The following is a 24,228-nucleotide window of genomic DNA, read 5'->3' as shown; positions in this document are numbered from 1 at the left end:
AGTCTTTATCTCCTCCCACCCTTCCTATGGCTCTCTGCAGCCATACTGGCTGTTTATCAAGTACAGCAGCATGTGCTCACCTCAGGGCCTTGACCTGAAGTGTTCTTCCCCTGGGTATATACTCAAGTTACTCCCTCACGTCCTTTGAGTCTTTGCTTAAATGTTACCTTCATGAGACCCTCCTGACCCTCTGTTACCCTTGCCTTACTTACCCATGCCCCTTCTTAATTCCATTTTTGCTGTCTGATACTATTTCCTACTTAGCCATTTGGTTGACTCTCTGTCCTCCCTGTCTTGAAAGTCAGCAACATGAGACAGAGATATGTGCTTATTCATTTGCAACTATGTTTCCAGTGTCTATCACTGTACCTGGAACATAGCATCCAAGGAAAGAAGACAGTTTAGGTCACTCTGGAGCCCTGCTGGGGAAAGCAAAGCCAGAGAAGGCTCTGGACTCAGACCTTGGCACTCAGCCTTGAACTATCCTTGCTTCCTTTGTCTGTAGCCTAAACAGGGCCCTTCTTGCGGGGTTCTTTCTGGAGGGTTCCATTGCAGGATGGTATGTTTGAGGACTCTGGTATGTAATCAGGATTCTGTCCCTTAATTCCCTCAATTATCTGGTCCCACACCATGTAGCAAGTGGGGAGGGATATTTAACTCAAGGATGTATCTGCACCTGACATTGTGCTTGACCTTCCCTAGTCCCTCCAGAAAACAGCAGAAAGTCTCCAATACTCTTTTGGAGTTGGTGCCACCACTCTTGCCTTGATTACAGTTTAAAGGTCTGGGAAGTGATGCCTGGCTCCAGGGCCTTTGCTCATGTGACTGGCAAGCACTGTCTGGCCAACCAGGGACCCCAAATTACAGCCCAGAGCTGGCAAAAACCCCTGCCCACTCACCCCAGGCAGAAAAAGCAGAGCCAGACTGGACCTAGTGCTCTGTAGGTAAGGCCCATGCATAGTGTGAGAGGCAAAGATGGGGGACAAGAGCGGGGAAGGCCAAAGACAGGAAGGCAGAAGGGAGGGGAGATGAGCAAGAAATATGGGTATGTGTTAAGAGCAAAAAAAGTCACCTATTGTTAGATTGCTCGAACTGACAACAGCAGTGTGTGTGTGTGTGTGTGTGTGTGTGTGTGTGTGTGTGTGTGTGTAGCAGGGATTAAACTCAGGGACACTTGACCACTGAGTCACATCCCCAAAGCCTCACAATCCTCCTGCCTCAGCCTTCCCAGTTGCTGGGATTACAGGCATGTGCCTCCACACCTGGCCAACCCCAGTGGCTTTAAAACTCCATTCCTTGGAGTGCTTCAGGAGGTTTCCAAGGCCTCTGAAGCACAAGTGGGAGCCCAGTAGGTGGGACTGTTGAGTCCCATTGCTTCCCAACCAGAATGACACCTGGAGACCTGATTGAACATTGAGCTTTCAATGGGGTTTTACTTTATGGAAAGTTTCTGTGGCTAAAATGGGAAGGAAGAGATGGAGAGGAGAAGAAAGAGGGAGGAAGGAAGGGAGTGAGGGGGAATTGGGGTCCTCCCAAACAGGGAGATCAGTGAGGGAGCTGAAGGGGCTCTAGGCTGTGCTCCCTTCTGTGCCATGGCCTCTCCTACAGCCCTGTGGTCCTCCAGGGGCACAGGCATCAAACAATAAGATGCATTGCTTTGACAGGGAAGGGATATTGGGGAGGGCTGCTAAAGGTGGGGGGTGGTGATCTAATTTTCTGAGGATTTAGAAGGTCTATGGATGTGCTTTGGGGTTCCATAAATAATGAAATATTCTCTACCAAATTATGAATACAGAAACACTCTGAGAAACTTTTTGATTTTTGCTCTTTTTAACTTCCTGGGGGCCTGATGAAGAACTATGTTTTCCAAAAGGGAGAGAAAACTAACAAAAGCTAGAAAGCTCTAGCTCTGGACTGCTCAGGAGAGGCAGCACCCAGTCCTCCTCAGAGGCTTTAGGGCCTGGGGAGCTGGGCATTGGACTTGGCAGGACATCAATCCCTGCAGAGGGCACAGTGTGCATGGGTTTGTGGGGCCGGGTGGGGGTGAGTGGGCTGGGTGCAGGAGCATTCTGGATGGAGTGGGGGCTGGCTGATGTTGGAGGTGGTTGAGGAATCCAGGCTGGCTCTAGAAGGGAGGTTTCCTAGCCCTGCGGCACTTGCTCGTGCTGGCCGCCAGGCCTGACCCCTCAAGCATTGCCATAGTGCTCTGTGCATCTTCCCAGCAGCCTGCCAGTTGGAATGTGGCCTGGACGGTTTCCCAAGTAATGCAATCAAGATGTAAATGGGGGGCCGGGAGGAGCTGGTCCATAGGGTTGTCCCCTCCTCTGGCCTGTATGGGGTTGGCTTGGACTGGCCTAACCAGGACAGTCTCCTGGTTGGGCTCTGCTCTGGGGCAGAGTGGTTGTGGAGAGCCAGTTTCCCCTCCTGGTAGGTCCTGAGACAGGGGACATGCCCAATGGAACAGAGTCTGGGGGTTCCTCACAGGCCCTCTTGCCCACCTTTTCCCCTGCACCCGATTGGGAAGATGTGTTTTTGGGTGTGTGAGCTGGGTTGGGGACATCTGGAAGAGATTTGCAGGGACTTCAGGACAATTCTGCCTTATTGGTGGAGCTCAAAGAAAAATTCCCAGGAGGCCCAGCGCTCATTGTTTAGAAGCAAAGCAAGGGTTGCCTCAACTAGGACAGCCACCTTGGGTCCATCTGTCTAAATCCTCCGAGACCAAGGTACTGGACCATTCACTCTGCTTGATGCAAGGGAAGTGAGGCACACACAGGTGCCCTTTCCCCATCTGAGTGGCACTGCAGTGACTCCTGACATGCCTTCTCTGCCCCCCTCTGAGCTTCCGCTTTTTGATGAAACTGTAGGAGCCATCTTGAGTTTAAGATGTCAGCATCCAAGAGGAGTGCTTCCCTTCACCCCAGCTCCTAGGACGGCACGGTGTCAGGGTCAAGGTTATGCAGCACGAAAGTTCCAGGACCATCCCAAATCCCAACATGTGGTCTCTTTACTCCATGAAAAAAAAAAAAAAAAACACCAAAATGAGCCTCAAGTACCAACATTTTGGTATGCAAATGTCGAAGGCTTTCTTGGCACCTGTGAACTCACACTATGGGGTCAGTGTCTGAGATATTTCTATGTTCCAGTCTCTGTTGTTTCAATTAATAGGCTTATAGCCCTGACAAATGAAATCCTCTCCCTTCTTAGGTTCTGTTTGCCTCATCTTTTGAATGAGGAACTGGATTAGGAACAAATCACCCTTGAGGCTCCTTCTGTCCATGACATCCCTGTGAGACATAACCTGGGGACTTCCAGGCATGGGACATCTTCTCCTCTGACTCCTTAGCCTTTTCTCTGAAGGAGATAGTGGATTGCAGCCATGAACTCTGTTAGTGGACAGATCTTGGCTGAAGTCCCTGATCTACTGCTTCCTGCATGCGTGACTCTGTGAAAGTCACTTTTCTTCTTAGAGAATCACTCCTCGAGTCTGCAATAAAACTGCTGGATTGGGGGTGTAGTTCAATGGCAGAGTCCTTACCTATCATGTGCAAGACCCTGGGTTCCATCCCCAGCACTGTTAGAAAATTAATAAATTATGATATGGCTTTCTTTGCAGTACTAAAGATTGAACCCCAGGGCATTTTACCACTGACCCACATTCCCAGCCTTTTATTTTTATTTTGAGACAGGGTATCACTAATTTACCAAGGCTGACCTTGAACTTGTGACCCTCCTACCTCACTCAGCCTCTAACGTAGCTGGGATTACAGGATGCCCACTACATCTGGTTACTTGTGATAGACTTTTAAAAACAAAATAAAATAATATATATGAAGCTCCTGAGACCTTCTTTGTTAGTGATTCTGAGAAGGAAACAAGGCCTGTATGCAGGGTGTCTCTATCAATGCCTGGCCTGGGAAATAGGTGTGGCAAGAAGAAAAGACTACAAGGTACTCAAAGAAACCAAGAACTGCCCGTCACTGAATGCTCTGCATACCCTAGAGACACGAATTTAAGAGCTGGTTGCTGGCAGTTTTCAGTATCCTGAAGGGAAGGGGCGACACAGGGCCAGGGCTGGAAGAGCTTCTTCCAGAATGAACTGAAAAAGTATTAAGGTCTACCACAGGCAGCAGTGTGTCCACCTCCTGCTGCTGACCAGAGAACCAGTGCCTGCACTCAGGTGACCACCAGCCAGTGCCCACTGCACTGGCTCACCAGGCCTGAGAAAATAGAGCAATAAATTGGCTCTAAGCCTCAGATTCCTGGTCCCCTCATTTTGCTCTCCATGCAGATGGGCCCATGGTTGAATAGAAGTCACCTCTGATGTATTTATGCAGCCTCGCTCTAGCATTACCAGAGTGGACACAGCCTGAGAAGGTGCCAGAAGGAAGCACCATACACCAACTCTTCCTATTTCTTCTCTCTCTTTCCTCTTCTCTCCAACTACTTATTCTTTCTTCTCCCTGCACCAGTCTTTCTTTCTTCTCTACTCTCTGCATGACCTGATTCCTGAAATTTCTCTCTCTCTCTCTCTCTCTCTCTCTCTCTCTCTCTCTCTTTCTTTTTTTGAACCCAGGGGTGCTTAACCACTGAGCCACATCCCTGGTACTTTTTAATATCTTCTCTAGAGACAGGGTCTTGCTAAGGTGCTTGGGGCCTCACTATGTTGCTGAGGCTGGCTTTGAACTTGTGATCCTCCTGCCTCAGCTTCCCAAGCAGCTGAGATTATAGGCATGCACCACTCCACCCCCAGCTGCTCCCTGGAATTTCTGTCTCAACTTTTGTTGATTTAGGTTCATTTCAGCCTCTGGATTTCCATGTCTGTACTTGATTTTCCCTTGGAGGAAATACATGGGAAGTTGTAACCAGTACTGTTCTGGGATATCAGGACCAGTACTAGACTCCCTGTAGCTGGTCTGGGACAGCAGGAATTTTAGTGACACACAGACTCCAAATAGCAATTTGAGAATAGCACACACTAACATTCTTTCAGACACACAGTAGACACCCTAGAAGTGTTCCAATTACAGATTGACATGATAGCCCCATGCCTCTAATTCCAACTACTCAGGAGGCTGAGGCAGTAGGATGACACACTTGAGGCTATCCTGGGCAATTAGTGAAGCTCTATCTCACAATAAAATGATAAAAACAGCTTAGGATGCATCTCAATGGTGGTGCACTTGCCCAGCATGTTTAAGGCCCAGGCTTTAATTCCCAGAACCACAAAAAATAAGTTCTATTCCTATCTTTCATTGGAAATCTTCCTTTTTTAGGGAACCAGACTGGGGCTTAGTAAAATAAGGACTCACTTTTAGTACAAAAATCTAAGCTCTAAGCCAAGATGAGTAATACAGATGCCCTTACTGTCTCTCTTCCAAACTCCTTGGTCTTCTTTTACATGTAGCTATCACCTGAACACTGGGCCCCAGCTTCTGCCTTGCCTATCCTTAATCTCCTCCTTCAAAAATGTTGTCCTCTGCTGAGGGTGTAAGACATATGTTAGAAGGTTCATCAATCCAGGGCTGGGATGTAGCTCAGTTGTAGAATGCTTGCCTAGCAGGTGCAAGGCCCTGGTTTTGATGCCCAGAATCAGAAAGCAAGCAAATGCATCAATCGAGGACATAGAGAGCATCTACTATGTGCTGGGCCCTATGGGCAGAAATCAACATGGCCTCATAAAGTTTCCAGGGGAGTGTGGAAGACAGACTGAACACAAAATTAAGGCTAGGGCAGCACTATTAGACCAAGCTTGGAGGGCTTTCTTCTGAGCAGTCTAATGTAGGCAGGGCTTCAGGGTGGCTTTCTAGAGGAAGTGCTGTTCAAACTCTAGCTGTAAGAGTCCATGGAAGACAGATAGGTGTGTTCTAAAATCAGTTCTGTGTCTTAACCATTATAAGGAGGTGCCATGTCCCATTTTAATAGTAGCTCATTTAATATTTGAAATCACCTTAAGACCAGTGTCTATTATTAGCCTCATTCTCAAATGAGGACACTGAGACTCAAAGAAGTAAAGAGATTTGCCCACAGTCCCAGTACAAATTCACAGTAGTAAGCAGGATACAGTTGGGCTCCAGAGCCTGACCCCTGTGCTCACCGCTCTTCTGAAACACTGGGAAACTAGATACCAAGGAAGCATCAAGGGTTTAAGCAGGGGAGAAATCCCCTGGGTAACAAGCTTACAGAAGCACTAGATGCCCTTCAATAGATGAATGCATAAGGAAACTGTGGCATATATTCACAATGGAATGTGACTCAGCATTAAAAGAGAATAAAATCATGGCATGTGGAGGTAAATAGATAAAGTTGGAGAATATCATGCTCAGCAAAATAAGGCAATCTCAAAAAACCAGGTGCTGAATATTTTCTCTGATAAGTGAATGCTAATTCATATGGGGGGGGATGGGATGAGTGGAGGAACTTTGGATGGGGCAAAGGGCAGGGGGTAGAGGGCAAAGGGCTAGGAAAGATGGTGGAATGAGAAGGACATCATTGCCCTAGGTACATGTATGACTGCACAAATGGTGGGACTCTACATCATGCACAACCAGAAAAGTGAAAAATTCTACTCCATTTGTGTACAAAGAATTGAAGAGTTTTCTACTGTCACATATAACTGATTAGAACTAATATTTTTTTCTAAAAAAAAAGCACATCATGGCAGGGTGGACAGAGATCCGTAGTGGGGCAAAGGTGCAAACATGGATCCAGATGAGACAAGATGGTGGCTTGGGCTAAAGTAGCAGCAGTGGAATGGGGTATAGGGAATGAATATGGGTGTTAATTTGGTGGCAGAGTGGACAGGACTATTGGTCATGTTTGCATAGAAATTTCCAAGTATACTCCACAGGCAATATCGAATTGGATGTACTCAAGAACCAGGTCAAGTGGCTAAAGCAAGGGTCAATGTTATATTTGTTGTACAAGTAAGAAAACTGAACTCCAAGAGGAGCAGCAAGTTGTTGAAGATCACAATTAGAAATATATATGTTCAGCGGGGCATGGTGGCTCATGCCTGTAATCCCAGCAGCTCAGAAGGCTGAGGCAGGAGAATTGCAAGTTCTAAGCCAGCCTCAGCAACTTGGCAAGGCCCTAAGAAACTCAGAGAGACTCTGTCTGTAAATAAAATATAAAAAGGGCTTGGGATGTGCCTCAGTGGTTAAGCACCCCTGGATTTAATCCCAAATGCCAAAAATATATTTGTGTGTGTGTGTGTGTGTGTGTGTGTGTGTTCCAGCTAGTGTATGTGTTCCTGAGCAATAATGCATGGATTCATATGCATGATGCATGCAGGGATGTGAGTGCACCTGTGCATACAGGTATGTGCAGATGTGTGTAGGTAGATTCATGAATGCTTTGTGAAAATGCATGCTTGCATCCTCTGTGTGTGCTACCTCAGGTGGGCTCTTGGGCTTCAAATTGGGCCATTGTTGGAGGGTGAGAATGAGGAGGAATTGTAGAGTGCTAGTCATGCTCGCTGATGAAGACACAAGACCGTGGAGGAGGTTGTGAGTATGGCAGCCATTCCTTTTGGAAGCTGAACTGAGTCTGGGGGTCTCTTGGGTCGGTGGGTTCAGTGTAGTGAAAATAACACTTCAATTATTAAGCATTTATTGTGTGTCAGGCCCACATGCAGTACATCAAACCATCCTTCCAATCCTATAAGGTAGCAATACTTATCTCTATTTTTAGATGAGACAGAGGGTCAGGGATGGTATATAGCATTCTCAGGTCATACAGCTGGTAAGTTGTGGAGCCAGATGTGGACATTTCTTCCTTGTCCTTCTTTTTCTTTTTTTTCAGTACTTAGGATTGAACCTAGTGGTGCTCCAACACTAAGCTACATCTCCAGCCCCCCACACAAACTCTTTTCAAGACAGGGCCTCACTAAGTTGCTGAGGCTGGCCTCAAAATTGTGATTCTCCTGCCTTAGCCTCCTGAGTCACTGGGATTACAGGCATGCACCCCATGCCTGGCTTGGACACTCATTCTTAACTGCTCAGCTTCTCCAATGCATATACAGACACACATAAACTTGAGTGCCCACAATAACAGAAAAATGCAGAGCAACACAGGGAGCTGGCTCTCCTTGGTAACCTCCAGAGCAGGGTGCCATTCTCACTCCAGCTGCTGGGGGCATAGTGCTGCATCTCAAAAGATTGGGCAGCCCAAGGTATCCTCCTCCCACTGAGGCCTGAACCCTGACCCTGCTGATCCTGAGATTGGCTGTCTCGGGGCTTGCTCAGGTTTCCGGCCTTTGGCCTCCAGGCTCTGGGATTCAGGCAACCAGTGAAAATTGATGGCTTAAGAAAGTTATTGCAAGTCCAATCCTCACAACCCCCTCTCCGACCTTGCATGGTTTATCAAGATATGGGGCTCTCCCTCCTCCTCCTCCTCCTGCTGCTGCTGTAGGCTCCCATCCCTAGCCCTTTATCTGTGGTCACAGCTACCCCCTCTCCTGCTCCCTCCTCCTGTTGACCTTGCCCACCACACAGCACAGCCTCCAATTGCAGATGACATTCCTTCTCTTTTCTTCCCCCTCATCTGGCCATGGAAGCAGAAGAAGGAGTGCACATATGAGATGCACATGCTTGTGTGTTCCTGGGATGAGGGGGTGGCCCCTGGGAGTCCAAAGCTGTGGTCTAGTGGGAAGAGGAGCACCACACATACATGGAGGATGCACCTTTTCACGTTCATGGGAGTAGCACAGGGCCAGGGTCACTGAGCATGAGCAATAACACTTACAGCATGAATGTGCACAATGTGTGCATCTGTACGTGTACATTTCCTAACTGAAGAAAAAACCTGTAAGCTCTAGTCAGAGAGATATGTATTTTTTAAGAGTATCTGAGAGCATTGCCTTTGTGCCAGACTGTCATTTACTAGCCATATGTCCTTGAACTAATCACTTCACCATACTATGCTTCAGTGTTCTCATCTGGAAAATGGGGATAATCATAGTGACTACTTTAAAGAATTGTGAGAAATATACAAATAAAATTGCATAAAGCAGTGCATGATACATAGTAGGTGATCAGTGGATATTGGCTATAACTATGTGGATAAAGGAGGGAAAATTTACATTGACTGAATCTTGCCAAATACCTGGCATAGGACTTAGCACTTTATATATATTATCTCATTTCATTCTACAATGAAATAGTGCCTGGCCCACAGTAAATTTTTTATACATATTTGCTTAATGGATGAATGAAATCTCATAAAGTCCTAATTTAGTGAAAGTTTTTACAGACAGGGAAAATAAGAATGCCTAAATTCCACATAGAGTCTGCCTGATGACTGTGAATTTGGGCCCCAGGTATGTGTTTACCACCATTTTGGGGAAACCACGTGGATGGACAAAGGTCAAGACATATTAGCACTTTCATTCTCCATTTACAGAAGTGGATGAGGGTGAGAGGCACACTGGGGTATGAGTGTGAGCATGTGTGGTGCATACACACCCTTAAGAGGTCCAGGATCCCCCAGAAGTGAGGACTGTATAGGCGGGTTGAGGACGGGTAGAAAACTGGAAAGTGATATCAGCATGGCTGCAGGTCCCTCTTAAAGAAGGGCAAAAGACTCAGGCTCAGCATTCTCCCCAGACATAGGTAAAGAAAGCCAGACATGGAATGCAACTTCCAACTCTGGGAATTTCACAATTAGAGGGGCCCTTGAAGCTCAACACAGTTCTACTCCCTCTAGTCAGATTATTGACAAGAAAATTGGGGCTCAAGGAGGACACCAGGGGTACATCTGGGGCACTTGCACTGGGCTAGAGTCATCCAGATCCAGAAGATCAACCATTTATCTTTCAGCCAGGTGTGATGGCAAACTCCTGTTATCCTGCTTACTGGGGAGGCTGAGGTAGGAAGATCACAATTCAAGGCCAGCCTGGTCAATTTAGGGAGACTCTGTCTTAAAAATAATAATGCAAAAAACTGGAAAAATAACTCATAGGTAGAGTACTTCTGGGTTCCATCCCCAGTACTGGAAGGAAGGTAGGAAGAAAGGAAGTGAGAAAGGAAGGAAAGAAGGAAGGAAGGAAAGATGGAAGACTGGAAGACAGGAAGACATTGCTCAAGTCTTGGCTTGAAGGCCATATGAGGGAGAGAAGGTAAGGAATGGTTCCTATTTTAGTTAACTTTCTTTGTTGCTGTGACAGAAAGACCCAATCAGAACAGTTGTAAAAGAGGAAAAGTTGATTTGAGACCTCACAGTTTTGTAGGTCTCAATCCATAAACAGAAGACTCCATTCCTTGGGGCTCAAGCAGGACATAATGATGGAATAGTGTGATGAAGGGAACTAGCTCACATGATGAACAGGAAGCTGAAAGAAAGAAGCTCCACTCTCCAGATATAAAATATGATTCCCATAGCCACACCTCCAATGCCCCTCCCCTCCTCCAGCCACAGCTCACCTGCTTCCAGTCACTACTCAGTTAATCCCATCAGGGATTAATTCACTGATGAGGCTCATGCTCTCATTACCCAATTATTTCTCCTCCAAACCTTCTTGCATTGTCTTACACATAGCTTTTGGGAACATGTCACATCCAAATCACAACAGGCCCTGTCTACCTACACTGGCTGGAAATAGGCCTCCTCAGCAGGCCTGGCTCATAAAACAAGGGGAGACTCCAGTTTTGGTTTCCATGACAATTCAGAACAGTTCTGAAAAGACAGAAGTGTAAAGATGGAGAGGTAAGAGGCCTCAGTTGCTGACCAGAATACACTTAGGCTACCTGGGGTCCCCAGGTAGCTCTGACTGGCCCTGGGAGCTTGCACAGAGCTGAGGCTACCCTGTCCCTGTGTGGTGACTCTTGCTCCTGCCCAGGGGAAGCTGTTCTGGATGCAGACACAAGACACTGATGGGTCACTGGTTGTCTCTTCCTCCCATTCCATTGCAACATGCCTACCAACAGGATGGCTTCCTGCTCAGCCCTGGCTTCACCTGCAAGATCCCTGTGGTAACTCATTCATCAGAGGGTCTGGCACCGGGCTCTGGTTGCATTGCCCCCTGCTGGGGTGTCAAAGCTGGAGACTTTGGTGCCCCCAACTCTCTCTCTCCTCAATCTTTTCACACACATGAAGTGGTCAAGCTGGGAGTTACTTTGGTGGTCATTGTCACAGCCACCTCAGCCCCAACTTCACATGATAGACAGGACCAGAGACTCAGCTAAGTCAAGATGGAGTCTCTGGATCTTTGGGGATGACAGCCAAGCCCCTCAACACTGACCACATCCTTCCTACTCTTAGACCCAACTACTTGTGCTAAAGTCCTGATTCTTGGCTTCAATGCCTGGGCCAATCTAAACTCCTGTGACCCTAGTCCCCCAGGCCCACTGCAGAGCACAGAAGGAGTCCCAGGGTCTCCTGCAGTCATCGCCCAGCCCCCTTTGGGGATCTGGGCTGCTCTGAAAGCATTGGATCTGGACTGGGCTTAATGGGTTGGGATGATGGGGAAGCAATGGAGGTAGGAGCAGTACTAATGGCCTGATGTATTGAGCATCTACCATGTGCCAGGAACAGCCTTAACTACTCTGAACACATAATCTCATATCAAGACTTCTAGAGACCAAATGGCATGACCAAATAAGCTGGACAGGGGAGTCTCATCAGGTCTGCCTAACTCCTGGTCTAGTATTCCTTTTATCATAAATATTCTGATGAGTCTTACTGGTGGGAGATTTGAAGTGTCAAGTAATGCATGATCCTGACTTAGGGACACAGAGCCTGGGCGCTGCCAGCAATCTGCCAGGGACCAGATTGCTGCTGTTTCCAGACATTTCTTGTGAGGAATTGCTGTCCTGGTGGGAATCTCCCAGGATCCAGACAATCCTCAGTCTTTAGAAAACTCACATTCTGAGACAAACCATCCCGGAAATAGAAGGTGAGTGTCAAATGCCAACTAAATCCTCGTGGGTCATTTTTGACTATGAGGAGAGCTCCTTACAGATAGATAATAATGCTTTTTTTTTAAGAGAGAGAGGGAGAGAGAGAGAGAGAGAGAGAGAGAGAGAGAATTTTTAATACTTATTTTTTAGTTTTCGGCAGACATAACATCTTTATTTTATTTTTATGTGGTGCTGAGGATCAAACCCAGTACCCTGTGCATGCCAGGTGAGCACGCTACCACTTGAGCCACATCCCCAGCCCTGATAATGCTTTTAAAACAATTTACCTTCTGGCCTCTTAATTTCCAGGATGGGTTAGAGGAAGGGAGAATGGAACTTAGTTAAATGGAAGTGAGAAGCTATTTCAGATTTAGGGAATAAATAAAGAGAAAAAGGAAGTGTCACCATTACAAATGGGCTGCTTCCCAAAGCATATTTTGAGCAAAATTGCTCCTGTCTATAAGACAAGGGAGAGGGCAAAACTGAGTGTGGTTGAGGGCCTCCTCTGGAGTAGAAGGTAACTGTAGTGCTCAGGAAGGTGGGGAGAATGTTAAGGCAGAGGCTTGGGCCTGTCAATGGAGGTCTTACAGCCAAAGTGATGTTTCATGTGAAACCATTGGTACCCATCCTCAATGTGTTCTGTAGAGAGAACAAAACCTTTGATGGGGTAGGGGAAATTCAAGGGGACAAAGGGAAGGCAAGGGAAGGAGCTGAAGAGAGTGAGGCAGTCCTGGTGGTACTCAGAACAGGGCTCAACCTCTAGTAACAGCCCAGGAAACTGATATCCTATCCAAGTCCCTGGTGAGAAGATGTTGCCAAATGTCATGGCAGCTTAAGTGTAGTACAGCAGTAACTTCTGGGATATCTTGTGGTCCCCAATCCATCCCATCCACACCTTTTTTTCCAGTGATAGGAAATGAACACAGGGGCTAGGCAAATACTGTACCACGGAGCTACATCTCTAACCTATTTTTTATTTTATTTGGTGATAGGGTCTTGCAAAGTGGCCCAGACTGGCTTCTAATCTGCAGTCCTCCTGCCTCAGCCTCCCAAGTAGCTAGAATTTTAGTGGTGCACCACCACACCCAGTGCAGCTCCATTTTGATTCAATATTCTCACATTTATGAGAATTATCAAAATGTGTTAGTTTGACTAAGCCTTGCAACAATCTCATGAGTTCATTACTATGGTCATGTGCTACATAACAATGCTGCAAGCAACTATGGAACAATAAGGGTTTCATAAAGATTAGAATGGACTTGAAAAATTTTTGTTCCAGGGATTCACTGCCAGTCATTGGTCATGTGAGAAGTGCCGCTAGGCCTCCTGCCTTGCTCTGAAGGCCTACCTCGTGGCAATTCTTAGAATGGAAGGCAGAAGTAAGTCAGAGAACAGGGGCAGGGCTGGCACAAGTTGGACTGAAGAAGCATTCGGGGTCAGGCCACTGAGAGCTGGTGGGCTGCCTGGGTACCCCTAAGGGATTTCTAGGGTTTCTGCTCCTTGATCCCAATGGAAGTGATTGGAAGGAAACTGCAAGAAGGTACTGACTCAACAGTCATCCCTTCTTAATCAATAGCAAATTCCATTTTAAGAAACATGAGGGTAGTCAGCTGTGGTGGCATACACCTGAAATCCCAGCAGCTTGCGAGGCTGAGGCAAGAAGTTTGAGTTCAAAGCCAACCTCGGCAAAAGTGAGGTGCTAAGCAACTCAATGAGACCCTGTCTCTAAATAAAATACAAGATAGGGCTGGGGATGTGGCTCAGTGGTCGAGTGACCCTGAGCTCAATCTCTGGTAAAATCCTCCCCATTTTTTTTTTAAATAAATTAAAAGAGTGGGAGATGTAGATCAGGGGTCACGGGCCCTTGCAGTTCAATACCAGCACCAAAAATTAAAAATAAATAAATAAATGGAACATAAGGGCAGCTGGCTGTTGTTGTGATCAGCTCTGGTTCCTTCTGTTAGTGTTAGACCAGGGAAAGACTGGGGAATTACACAGCCACCTGAGTGTCAGGATATGGGATGGAGCATGTGAAATATCTTGAGAAATATCTCCCAGGCCAGAAGTGGGCCAAGCCTCAGCCCTTAACCCCACAGGGCTCCTTTCTAGTTCCTGAGCACAAAGAGTAGGAAGTGTCAGGTCCCATTGGGTGCCAAATCCTTCTAAAACCTCTGTCAGGTAAGGATTACTTTACTGTTGAAAAAGCGAAACTTTGAAATGTTTGGTTACTTGTCCAGAGTTGCACCATTGAAAAAATGGCAGGGCCAGGACTTTGGCTCAAGTCAGTCTGATGACCTCACCTGCGCTCCCCCCCCCCCCCCCCCCCCCCCTCGGTCCACACTGTCTGCCCTCAAGGAGTTTCAAGGCTACACAGGAACATATGCATTGTAACTCAGTGAGAAGGTGAGGCTGGCCATGCAGCTACTAGAAAGAATGGATTCAAGTCCTGGTGAAATGCAGCGGAGCCTTTCTGAACAGGGTATCCCGGAACAGCTGAGAGCCTTGAAAGCTGGGTAGGACTTGGACTTACAGAGAGGGACAGAGAGGACACTGCAGGCCAAGGGAACCTGGTAGGCAGAAGCCTGAGATGAGTGCAGATGCATCAGGCCCACATATTTGTTGTTGTGTCTGCTCACCAAACACCATTGTGGCCCTTGCTCCATGACAGGCACTCTGCCAAGGGATTTACATACAGCAACTAATTTAATCCTCACAACAACTCTCTGGAGCTGGAAATCCATCTCTGATGAGTCCAGTTTGGCTGAGACATAAGATTTATAAGCAGAAAAATAGAGTTAAAGCTGCAAAAGTAGATTGAAGCTTTATGTAGATGACCCTGGATGGCACAGAAGTTTGGGACTCATTAAGCAGGCACAGGAAGCCGTTGAGGGTCTTTAAGCAAGGAAGCAAGAGGATCAAAAGTTTTCCCTTGGAAGATTCATCTGGATCTGATCTGCCCCAGCTGAGCCACCAGCATGAGGGCAGTAGGAGGGAACTTGACCCCAGGAAGGCATGGAGTAGGTGGAGAGTTGACACTGGTGGGTTGACAGCATATTTAGGAGACACAATCAACACAGTGAGGGAGGTGTTCAAGGGGAGGAGATATTGTACCAACCCAATGGACCTGGGTAACCCAGAATAGTTAGAAATACACTGTATGACCTTGGGCATGTCCCTGGTCCTCTGTGAGTCTCAATCTCCCCACCTGCACCATCAGAAGGCTGAGTATGTTTATCCCCAATGGCTCCATCACATCTGCTGGCCTGTGCCTGTGACTCTCTTGCCCTTGGGCAATAGCTTCACAGTCAAGTTTGGTTTGGCTTAACTTTCAGTCAGTAAACTGCTCTGCAGATTAGATCCTATTCTGTCAGCTGAGATTGGTAAGAACAATTCATGTTCTATGGGGTTCTAGTGAGAACTCGATGAGATAAGGCACATGATTAAGTCCAGCAGTTGCTTGATTATAGGGTGGATTCTGCCTCCTCTAGTTGGTTGGTGGAAATACAAGATATGATAACCAGTCTCCAAAGTGCTCAGATTCTAGAACCACCAGGAGCCTATGGCATGACTTTCCAGTCTCAAGTCCCAGCTGCCAAGCACAGTACTTCACAGTGTACAAAACTCTTTTCCACCCCAACAAGTCTAAAGTCTAGGAGGTTGCAATGATTATCTCCATTTTACAAATGAGGTCTGGATGGGTTGTCAGGGAGCATCTTCCCACAGACTTGCTCCCCACTAAGTCATGCGACATCAGGACAAGCGTTTTCAGAGCACCAGAGCTTTGAGAGTCCTTTTATGGTACAGCTGGGGAAACTGAGGCCTGAGACAATATCCTCTTGGCCATTCCCTATTCCAGTAGGGATACTAGAACATGGACAAGAACAGGTGCCATCTGGAGCCTAGGCCTTGCTTTCTTTTGTCACTGGGCTGGGCGCCATGCAGCTTGCCCAGGGCCATGATTCAGGTCCAAATTGGGGTGTTTGGTTCCTTTTTTTATGTTTCCTCTTGTAACTCCAGCTTAACACTCTCCAGATGGCCATTGCTGCCAGCTCCCTGCCCACGCTGATATTCAGACAGGAAAGCAATCACTTCGCAGCCCCATTGATTGAAGACTAATTGCTGATTGGAAACACATTGACTGGGCCCTGTTGTGGGCCCTCTGGCCCAGGTGAAGGCCTGGCCCTAACGAGACTCTGGCTCCCAGTGGCTTGCTCACTCACTGCGGCAGCAGAATTGGACCTGGACTTAGGTTAATGAGCTGACAGCTGACTATTAGAATCACATGGATCGGGGGAGGCTGGCAACTGGACCAGATAGGAGCTGTCACATGCAGCAGCCATTAGCTCTGAAGTTGCAGTGCTTCCAATAAGAGCTCCCTGGGCGCCCTGTCTGCCCAATCCTTTCCCAGACAGTAGAGAAAAGTTCATCTTCCAGCTCAGCCCCCCTTCCAAGAAGCCTAGTGGCCCCTGACCCAGGACACTCCCAATCACTCATTCAACCTGCAAATAAATGGCTTCTTTGAACCAGGTCTTGGGCTATAGAAATGAATGAGCATAGCTACGTTTATTGAGTATGTACTACAAGATGGTGCTCCTCTGAGTGCTTCATATGGACTTTTCTGTCTCACAAAAGCCTTCCGGGAGGCTGAAGTTCTCCTTATCCACATTTCACACAAAGAAACTGAGGCCTAGTGGGGCAGAGGGACTTAGTTAAGTGTACACACCTGCCACATGGCAGTGCCAGGTTTCAAAGTCAAACAGTAAGAGACCAAAGTCTGTGCTCATAACTGCTGCCATCTACTGCCCCCCAGCCCTGCCTGTCCGCTTGGGGAGACCACTGAGGAATGTGTTGCAGTAGCAGGCATCTGGGGAAAGGGCCAGGGTGGGACAGAGCCCAGGAGCTCTGGGAGCACCAGGGAGGGCAACAAAACCAAATGTGGGAGAAGGAGAGAAGTCAGAACCCAAGTAGTGAGCCGAACAGTGCAGGCCAGTGCAGGCAGGGGACTATGGAAGGATGACATCCAGCTGGCTGAGAGTATTTGGGGGGTGAGTACCAGGGATTGAACTCAGGGGCACTCGACCACGGAGCCACATCCCAACCCTATTTTGTATTTTATTTAGAGACAGAGTCTCACTGAGTAGCTTAGTGCCTCACCATTGCTGAGGCTGGCTTTGAACTCGTGATCCTCTGCCTCAGCCTCAGCCTCAGCCTCCTGAGCTGCTGGTATGACAGGTGCAAGCCAATGTGCCTGGCCCTGAACTCTTTATTTATGGGCAATGAAACTGTGTGAGTTCCTGGCTTATGTCCTTTGCCTCTAGGGTGTAGGGAGACAGGCCTGGAGAAGTGAGCAGGTGGATTATTGAATAGAGTGACTCATAGGAAAAGCCTATGTGGTATGGACATCTTCCTAGACCTCCAGAGTTTCTCTTGGGATCACTTTGTTCCAGGGATCACCAGCCCAGATGCCCATTAAGGGATGGAGCCAGGTGTGGTGGCCCATGCCTGTCATCCCAGCAGCTCAGGAGGCTGAGGCAGGAGGATGGTGACTTCAATGCCAGCCTCAGCAAAAGCAAGATGCTAAGCTCCTCAGTGAGAACCTGTCTCTAAATAAAATGTCAGGTGCAGATACATCCTTGAGTTAAATATCCCTCCCCACTTGCTACATGGTGTGGGACCAGATAATTGAGGTAATTAAGGGACAGAATCCTGATTACATACCAGAGTCCTCAAACATACCATCCTGCAATAGAACCCTCCAGAAAGAACCCCGCAAGAAGGGCCCTGTTTAGGCTACAGACAAAGGAAGCAAGGATAGTTCAAGGCTGAGTGCCAAGGTCTGAGTCCAGAGCCTTCTCTGGCTTTGCTTTCCCTAGCAGGGCTCCAGAGTGACCTAAACTGTCTTCTTTCCTTGGATGCTATGTTCCAGGTACATTGATAGACACTGGAAACATAGTTGCAAATGAATAAGCACATATCTCTGTCTCATGTTGCTGACTTTCAGAACAGGGAGGACAGAGAGTCAACAAAATGGCTAAGTAGAAAATACTATCAGACAGTGAAAATAGAATTTACAAGGGGCATGAAAAATATGGTTATCACATGTCAAAAACTTCATATTTCTTGTGTTATGATCCACCTACCATAAAAAGTATATTTGAAAGGCTTCGCAATTTTGATTCTCCAAAAGAATATCCAAAATTTTGTGGGACATTTGCTATATTGCACATACGGGATGTTACCACTGGATATGACAGCAGCCAGCCTAATAAAAAATCAGTGCTGCCTGTGAGTAAAAACAGTCAAATGATTACTTTTACTTTTCAAAATGAATGTGTTGCTACTCTTCGGACAAGCGGGACAGAACCAAAAATAAAGTATTATGCAGAGATGTGTGCATCACCTGACCAGAGTGATACTGCGTTGCTAGAAGAAGAACTGAAGAAACTCATTGAAGCTCTGATAGAGAATTTTCTTGAGCCTAGTAAGAACGGACTGATCTGGCGTTCTGTGTAGGGCACCTCAGCATGTCATGACTTTGCACTGGCATATGGAACAGACAACCCAAGACTCCATGTGTTGAACCTCGTGTCAGCCTTCTCTATCTCATCTGGCCAAGTATCTTTTTCCTTTTTTTATTTTTTCTTTTCTTTTTCATTTGTTCAGCTGACTAAATAAAAAGTATCAATTTGAAAGTAAAATGTATGGAGAAAAATGAAATTCAAGTTTTTCATAATCTTGAATGAAAATCATAATGTTAAAATATTATAGTGATATATCATTATTGTTTAAAACTAATATCGTGCTGACTTTATAGCAAAACAACAATATAAAAGTGAGTTTTCTTATTGTAATGTGATTAAGCTTAGTTCTGTATCTTGTAACTGTGTATAGCATGGTTTAAAAAATGGGGTAAATATATAAATGTTATGTAATTACACTGGTAGCTAAGGTAATTAATTACTAAAATTGGCAAGAAAATAATCCTCTTCCTAGAGCATTATGGAAAGGTGTCATTGTTGTATCATGAGTATTAACATAAATTAAAGTATTTGAAATAGGGTATTTAGTACTTCTAGTTTAGGGCAGATGTTACAATATGTGGGTTTGCACCTCTGCTTCAGGTGCCCTTTTGGTGCAGTATAAATTTACTGTATATATTAAAAACTTTGATGTTTACTAAACATAGAACAATAGTGGCAACACTCCTAGTGGCTTTGTTCTTGTCAAATTTCTCAGTGCCTTCTCAAGAGAATGGTATGAACTCAAACAATGTTCCTGCATTGAATATCATTTTATCAGTCAATTTTCTGATAGTTAAGAAAAAAATCTTCCAGACTTTATGGGTGCTTCCTCTATATCAAATGGGTTTGTTGATTTAAAAAATCCTATGATTTTTTTTTCTTGGTGGTGGTGGTTGGGGAGGTGCTGGGGATAGAACCCAGGGCCTTTTGCATGCAAGGTAAACACTCTGCCAACTTAGCTATACTCCCAGCCCTATCAGAGAAGCTCTTAATAAAATAAGGCTTAATATAACTATAGTCAAGAGTTTTCAAGTTAGAATTACATCAGTTATCCTAATCTTTAGGTAAAAGGAAAAAAGGAGAACTATAAATGAGCTCTCAGTTTGACAGTCTAACATTTGAATAACCTGTTTGTAAGTAAATTTATTCTTTAGCTCATGAAATAATGTTAATTTTACTAAAAAATAAAGCGCCCAGATTTTAAGTATTAATGAAACCCTAAAATTACTGTTTAAAACTAACATCATGCTGACTTCTAGGGAATTTTTGATTACATGAGGACTATTTATCTTTTTTAATATGGAAAGCAGTTGTTTAGGAAAGTCATTTTTGGTTGATTTGTGACACCCAAGTCTCTAAGCACACCCACGTCACACTGGCAGCTATGGGACATGTGTCCACCACAGTGCTCTCCTACAACGGGGGTAGCAGCAGACCTACTCTCTCTCTCTCTCTCTCTCTCACACACACACACACACACACTATTCCCAAAGCATGAACACACTGCATGACTCCAGTTTGCTGTCACACAGCACATACCAAAAGTGCGTTACAGTGACAGTGCAGCAGACACCCTTGTGGCACCCAGCAGTTTCCAACGAGGGAATGACAGACACGTCACCACCTCCTCTCTGCCTGCTCCCTGGCCACATGCACGCACACACATGCACGCACACACATGCACGCACATGGGAAAGATCTCCCTCCCCCCGCTCCTGGATGTCACCTCCCTGTGCTTCTCCGGGGCTGGGCCAGGCCAGGCTGGCTGTGGGACCCTGACTCCAGAGCTGGCTGAGCTGGGGATGCCCTTTCCTGGAAGGGTGTGGGTTCGGCCTCAGCTGATCAAACCCATGCTCGGAGGTCCCCATTGGAATGGCAGCTCAAGGGGTGGCTGGGTTGTGGTCCCCAGCAGCAGCTGGCTGAGGTGGAATACCCCACTGGGGAGGGCTTTTGGGATGGACTTGGGTGGGTGGGGACCTGGCAGGGCTCAAGCTGAGTTAGGGTGAGGGGGCATCCAGGGTCCAGGCTGCTGGGGTGGGGAGGGGAAGCCTCTGAAGGCCTTGCCAGCAGGGACCCGAGACAGAAGCTGAGTCATGAGGTGAGGGGAGTGTTGTGGCGGGAAGGTTGGTGGACAGAGGGACAAGGTGGAAGGAGACGCTGCAGGCTCCACGAGGCTCTCACCTGAGGAAGATGAAAGTGACAGGGATTGGGAGACGAGACAGGGTGAGCCAGGGCTGTGAGGTGGCCCAGGACAAGGTTTTCAAATGAGACTTTCAGGGAGAGGCTGGGACAGCAGACAAAGAAACGCACTCAGAGGCGAAGTGGTGACACCCAGCACATCCCCACCACACACCAGCAGTGGACACCCAAGTCTCCAAGTACACTCGCATCACACTGCAGCTATGGGACATGTCCCCACCACACTACTCTCCTATAAAACGGGCACATTATAGACACAAAGGGGGCACCCTGGTTGGCCAGATGATGCAGTGGAGAATTAGACATTAGTCAGGAAAAAGAAGATCCACTGATAAGAAATGAAGGTGTGAAGCAGTTGGCCATCTGGGGACAGTAGCCAGGCTTCAGACACAGGGCCTTTGTGCATCCTGCAGGCGGAGGATGTCAGAAAGATATGCAGCTCTTCCAAACTCCCAACTCAGACAAAACCCTCCTCTGACTCTGTGTCATCCAGAAGGACGGGATCCACAGTGCCCTGTGATGGGTGGGGAAGAATCAGCCTGGTCAAATCAAGTTCAGGTCTCAGTAGGACCAAAAGGTGGGAGGACAAGAAGGAGGGGGTATTTTGGCCTTTTGGGTCATCACCTGGTTCAAGATGTCTCCAGGAAGTTGACTCAAACCCCATAATTGACATACATACATGTGACACAGGCCAAGGGACATAAATGAACTCTCCTGTCCCACTCCTCACAAGCAGAACACATATGGTCTCAGAACTGAGGTTTAAATTTCGGTCCCCAGCCACCCCTGAACCACCAAATACTTTGACAATGTTATCTCCAAGAGGCAATCCCCAGAGTTGGGTGTTGACACAGTCTCCAAGAACTGAGCCTCACCTCCCTCACTCTCTCCCTCTCTCCCTCTCACCCACACATATCCAGCATTTTCCAGTTCCCAAAGCATGATCTCATTCAAGTCCAATAATAACCCTGTGAGGATGGCAGAGCAGGGAGTATTAACCTTATTTTCAGATGAGGAAACGGAGTCCCAGAAAAGCAAAGCGATTACCAAGGTCATACCACCTGCAAGTCCACCCACCACTTCCAAATCCAGCATCTGGGTAACAAGGATGCCTGGGCACCTTAATCATAGAATGTGGACTTTTTCAGACTCAGTGGGAAGAGACTCAGATGTCATCATAAGGTAAGAAGCATCCCCTCCTGGGAAGGTTCCTGGTAGGGGATTCAGGCATGTTTGCTCTCTTCTGAAAGGGATAGGAATATGGGAACAAAGACAAATGCTTCTCGAACATCTGTCTACCAGGGGCCAAGTAGTGTACTAGGTACCTTGTGTATATTATCTCATTTAATCCTGATAAAATCAGTAAGATAGTCTCTCATTTTACAGAGGAAGAAACTGAGGTTCAGAGAGTGACATTTCTAGGCCTGAAGTCACACAGTGAGTAAGTATTGGAATTAGGACTTGGCTCTGTTTATGATTTTAAAAGCCATGTTTTGAGGCAAGATTCTGTGTCCCCTACTCTTGCCATGTGACCAGTTGCCTAGGTACCCTTCCACTTGGTACAGAAAGTTTGTCCCTACAAAGACTTTAGTGAGTGGCCTTCAGAACTGAGGTTGTTAGGGTCGGGCAAATGTCGGAGGAAGAGACCACCAAGAGACTTGTCTCATGCAAAAGCAAAGGGTTTATTGGAGGGGAACCAGCATGCTGAGGCTCAGAGTTCTCCTGAGAGAAGCTGGGCACTGAATGCAGCTTAAGCAGAGTTTTTATGCAGTGTTTAAACAGGGAAGTTCATATGGCAGTTAGGGTGTGAGGGTGGGATTGTTACAAAATAACCATTACAGAATAATCATGCGTTTTGTCAGGGGGTGTTGGGTCAGGGTACATTTTGACATAAGTAACTATTTTTAACATAAGTTTCGGGTTCCAGGAAAACAGAACTTAAACTTACAGAAAAGCAAAACTTAAACTGAACAGGAGAGAAAAACTTAAATTTAACCTTTACAAGGTGAGGGCCTAGAAAGGGGAACTGCAGGGAAGGCAAGAGCTCTGAGAGTTTGTGGGAGAAATCAGATTCCTCCGGGGAATTTTCAGCAGGGTCCCTTCTGTCTTTCCTTCCTCTTCCCCTCCTTCTGATGACAGCCTGCCAGGGGAAGGGAAACAATATCCCTGGAGGGCATCCTCTTGGCAGATGCAGGGCCAGAGGCAGCGCCACAGAGGCCCACATCCCAGGTCGCCTCCCACTCAGAAACACAAGAAATCTGTACAAGAACTCCAGCATTTCTCCAAACCACGAGGCTGTGTTGCCTGTTGGCTGCCCTGACCTACTCTTCTCATTTCCTTCCTGTTGGCCTTGGAGATGGTTCCCAGGTTTTCTTAAATATTTTTTTTTAGTTGTAGATGGACAGAATATTTATTTATTTTTTTATGTGGTGCTGAGAATTGAACCCAGGGCCTCATGTGTGCAAGGCAAGTGCTCTACCACTGAGCCACCACCCCAGCCCACATCCCAAGGTTTTACTAGACAAATCTACTTCCTGTCCCTGCCTGGCAAGGTAAAGGTTCAGACTCCCAAAGCCATTCATCATCCTTCCTTGACACCAGTGGGGGCCTTCTTTTGTTCTGAGCCATCTCAAAGGCAAGATATTTCATTGCCTTCCTGACATCACCTTCCAGTGTGGCCTGCCCCACCATCGTGACACTCTTCATAACCCCCAACTTGAGTCCCTGATGCAAATTCTTCTCCATTTCACTTTAGTGGAAATGGGGGACACTACTTCCTATATTCACACACCCCCAATAACAAATGAGATCAGGGGAACCCAGCTTCAATTTTGAAAACCAACAGCTGCACAGTAGCTTTATTTATTTGTCCCATTTTCTAATTCCACAGAGATGGTGAAACATGGAAAGTAAAGTCAAAGTAAGATAGAGGGTATAACAAAAATCATTGGAGGAAGAGGAAGAGGGATGATAAGAGGTGTAGGAAGTAGACCTCTTAGATCCTCGGTTATCAGATCATCACCATCATTGCCCTCTGTAATTGCTCTACTTGTCATCACCACTGCCACTACCATCTCTCTCCTCAACGCCATTTGTATTGCTATCACAACCATTAGCATTGTCATTATCACCTCCAATTCCACTATCCTGACACTGTCTCATTCACTGCTCTCAATGTCCCAGACATCTGTGTCAGTCAGCACCATCAGCACTGCTACGACAACAAGCACCACAGCCGCCATCATCACCATCTTCATTGACACCATCACCACATCTGCACTCTTATCCCCATGTCTGCCATCACCACCGTTGTTACTATCTCAATCATCCTTTTCACCCTCGTCCTTTCCCTTGCTGCCATTTCTACCTCTAACATCACCGTCATCACCTCCACCACCATCATCCCTTCTACCTTCATCACCTCCACCAGCATTGTCCCTTTTACCTTCATCATCTCCACCAACATCATCTCCACCAACATCACCTCCACCATCACCTCCACCATCACCTCCACCATCATCACTACCTCTGTCAACATTACCAAGTCCATTAACACCATTACCATCAGCACACTAATCACCACTCTCATCATCTCCATCACCAACTTTGTTGTT

The 24,228-nt window shown here is 46.7% G+C and overlaps 1 pseudogene; it reads right to left on the bottom strand.

The window, feature by feature from the left end:
- The window catches only part of LOC143389698 (melanoma inhibitory activity protein 2-like), a 40,659-nt pseudogene extending 16,803 nt beyond the window's left edge, over positions 1-23,856 (bottom strand).
- Between the last annotated feature and the right edge of the window lie 372 nt (positions 23,857-24,228).

Source organism: Callospermophilus lateralis, unplaced genomic scaffold (genome assembly GCF_048772815.1).
Source record: "Callospermophilus lateralis isolate mCalLat2 unplaced genomic scaffold, mCalLat2.hap1 Scaffold_63, whole genome shotgun sequence".
NCBI lineage: Eukaryota > Metazoa > Chordata > Mammalia > Rodentia > Sciuridae > Callospermophilus > Callospermophilus lateralis.
Note: the sequence above shows the minus strand (reverse complement) of the source record. Positions and strands in the feature narration are given on the sequence as shown.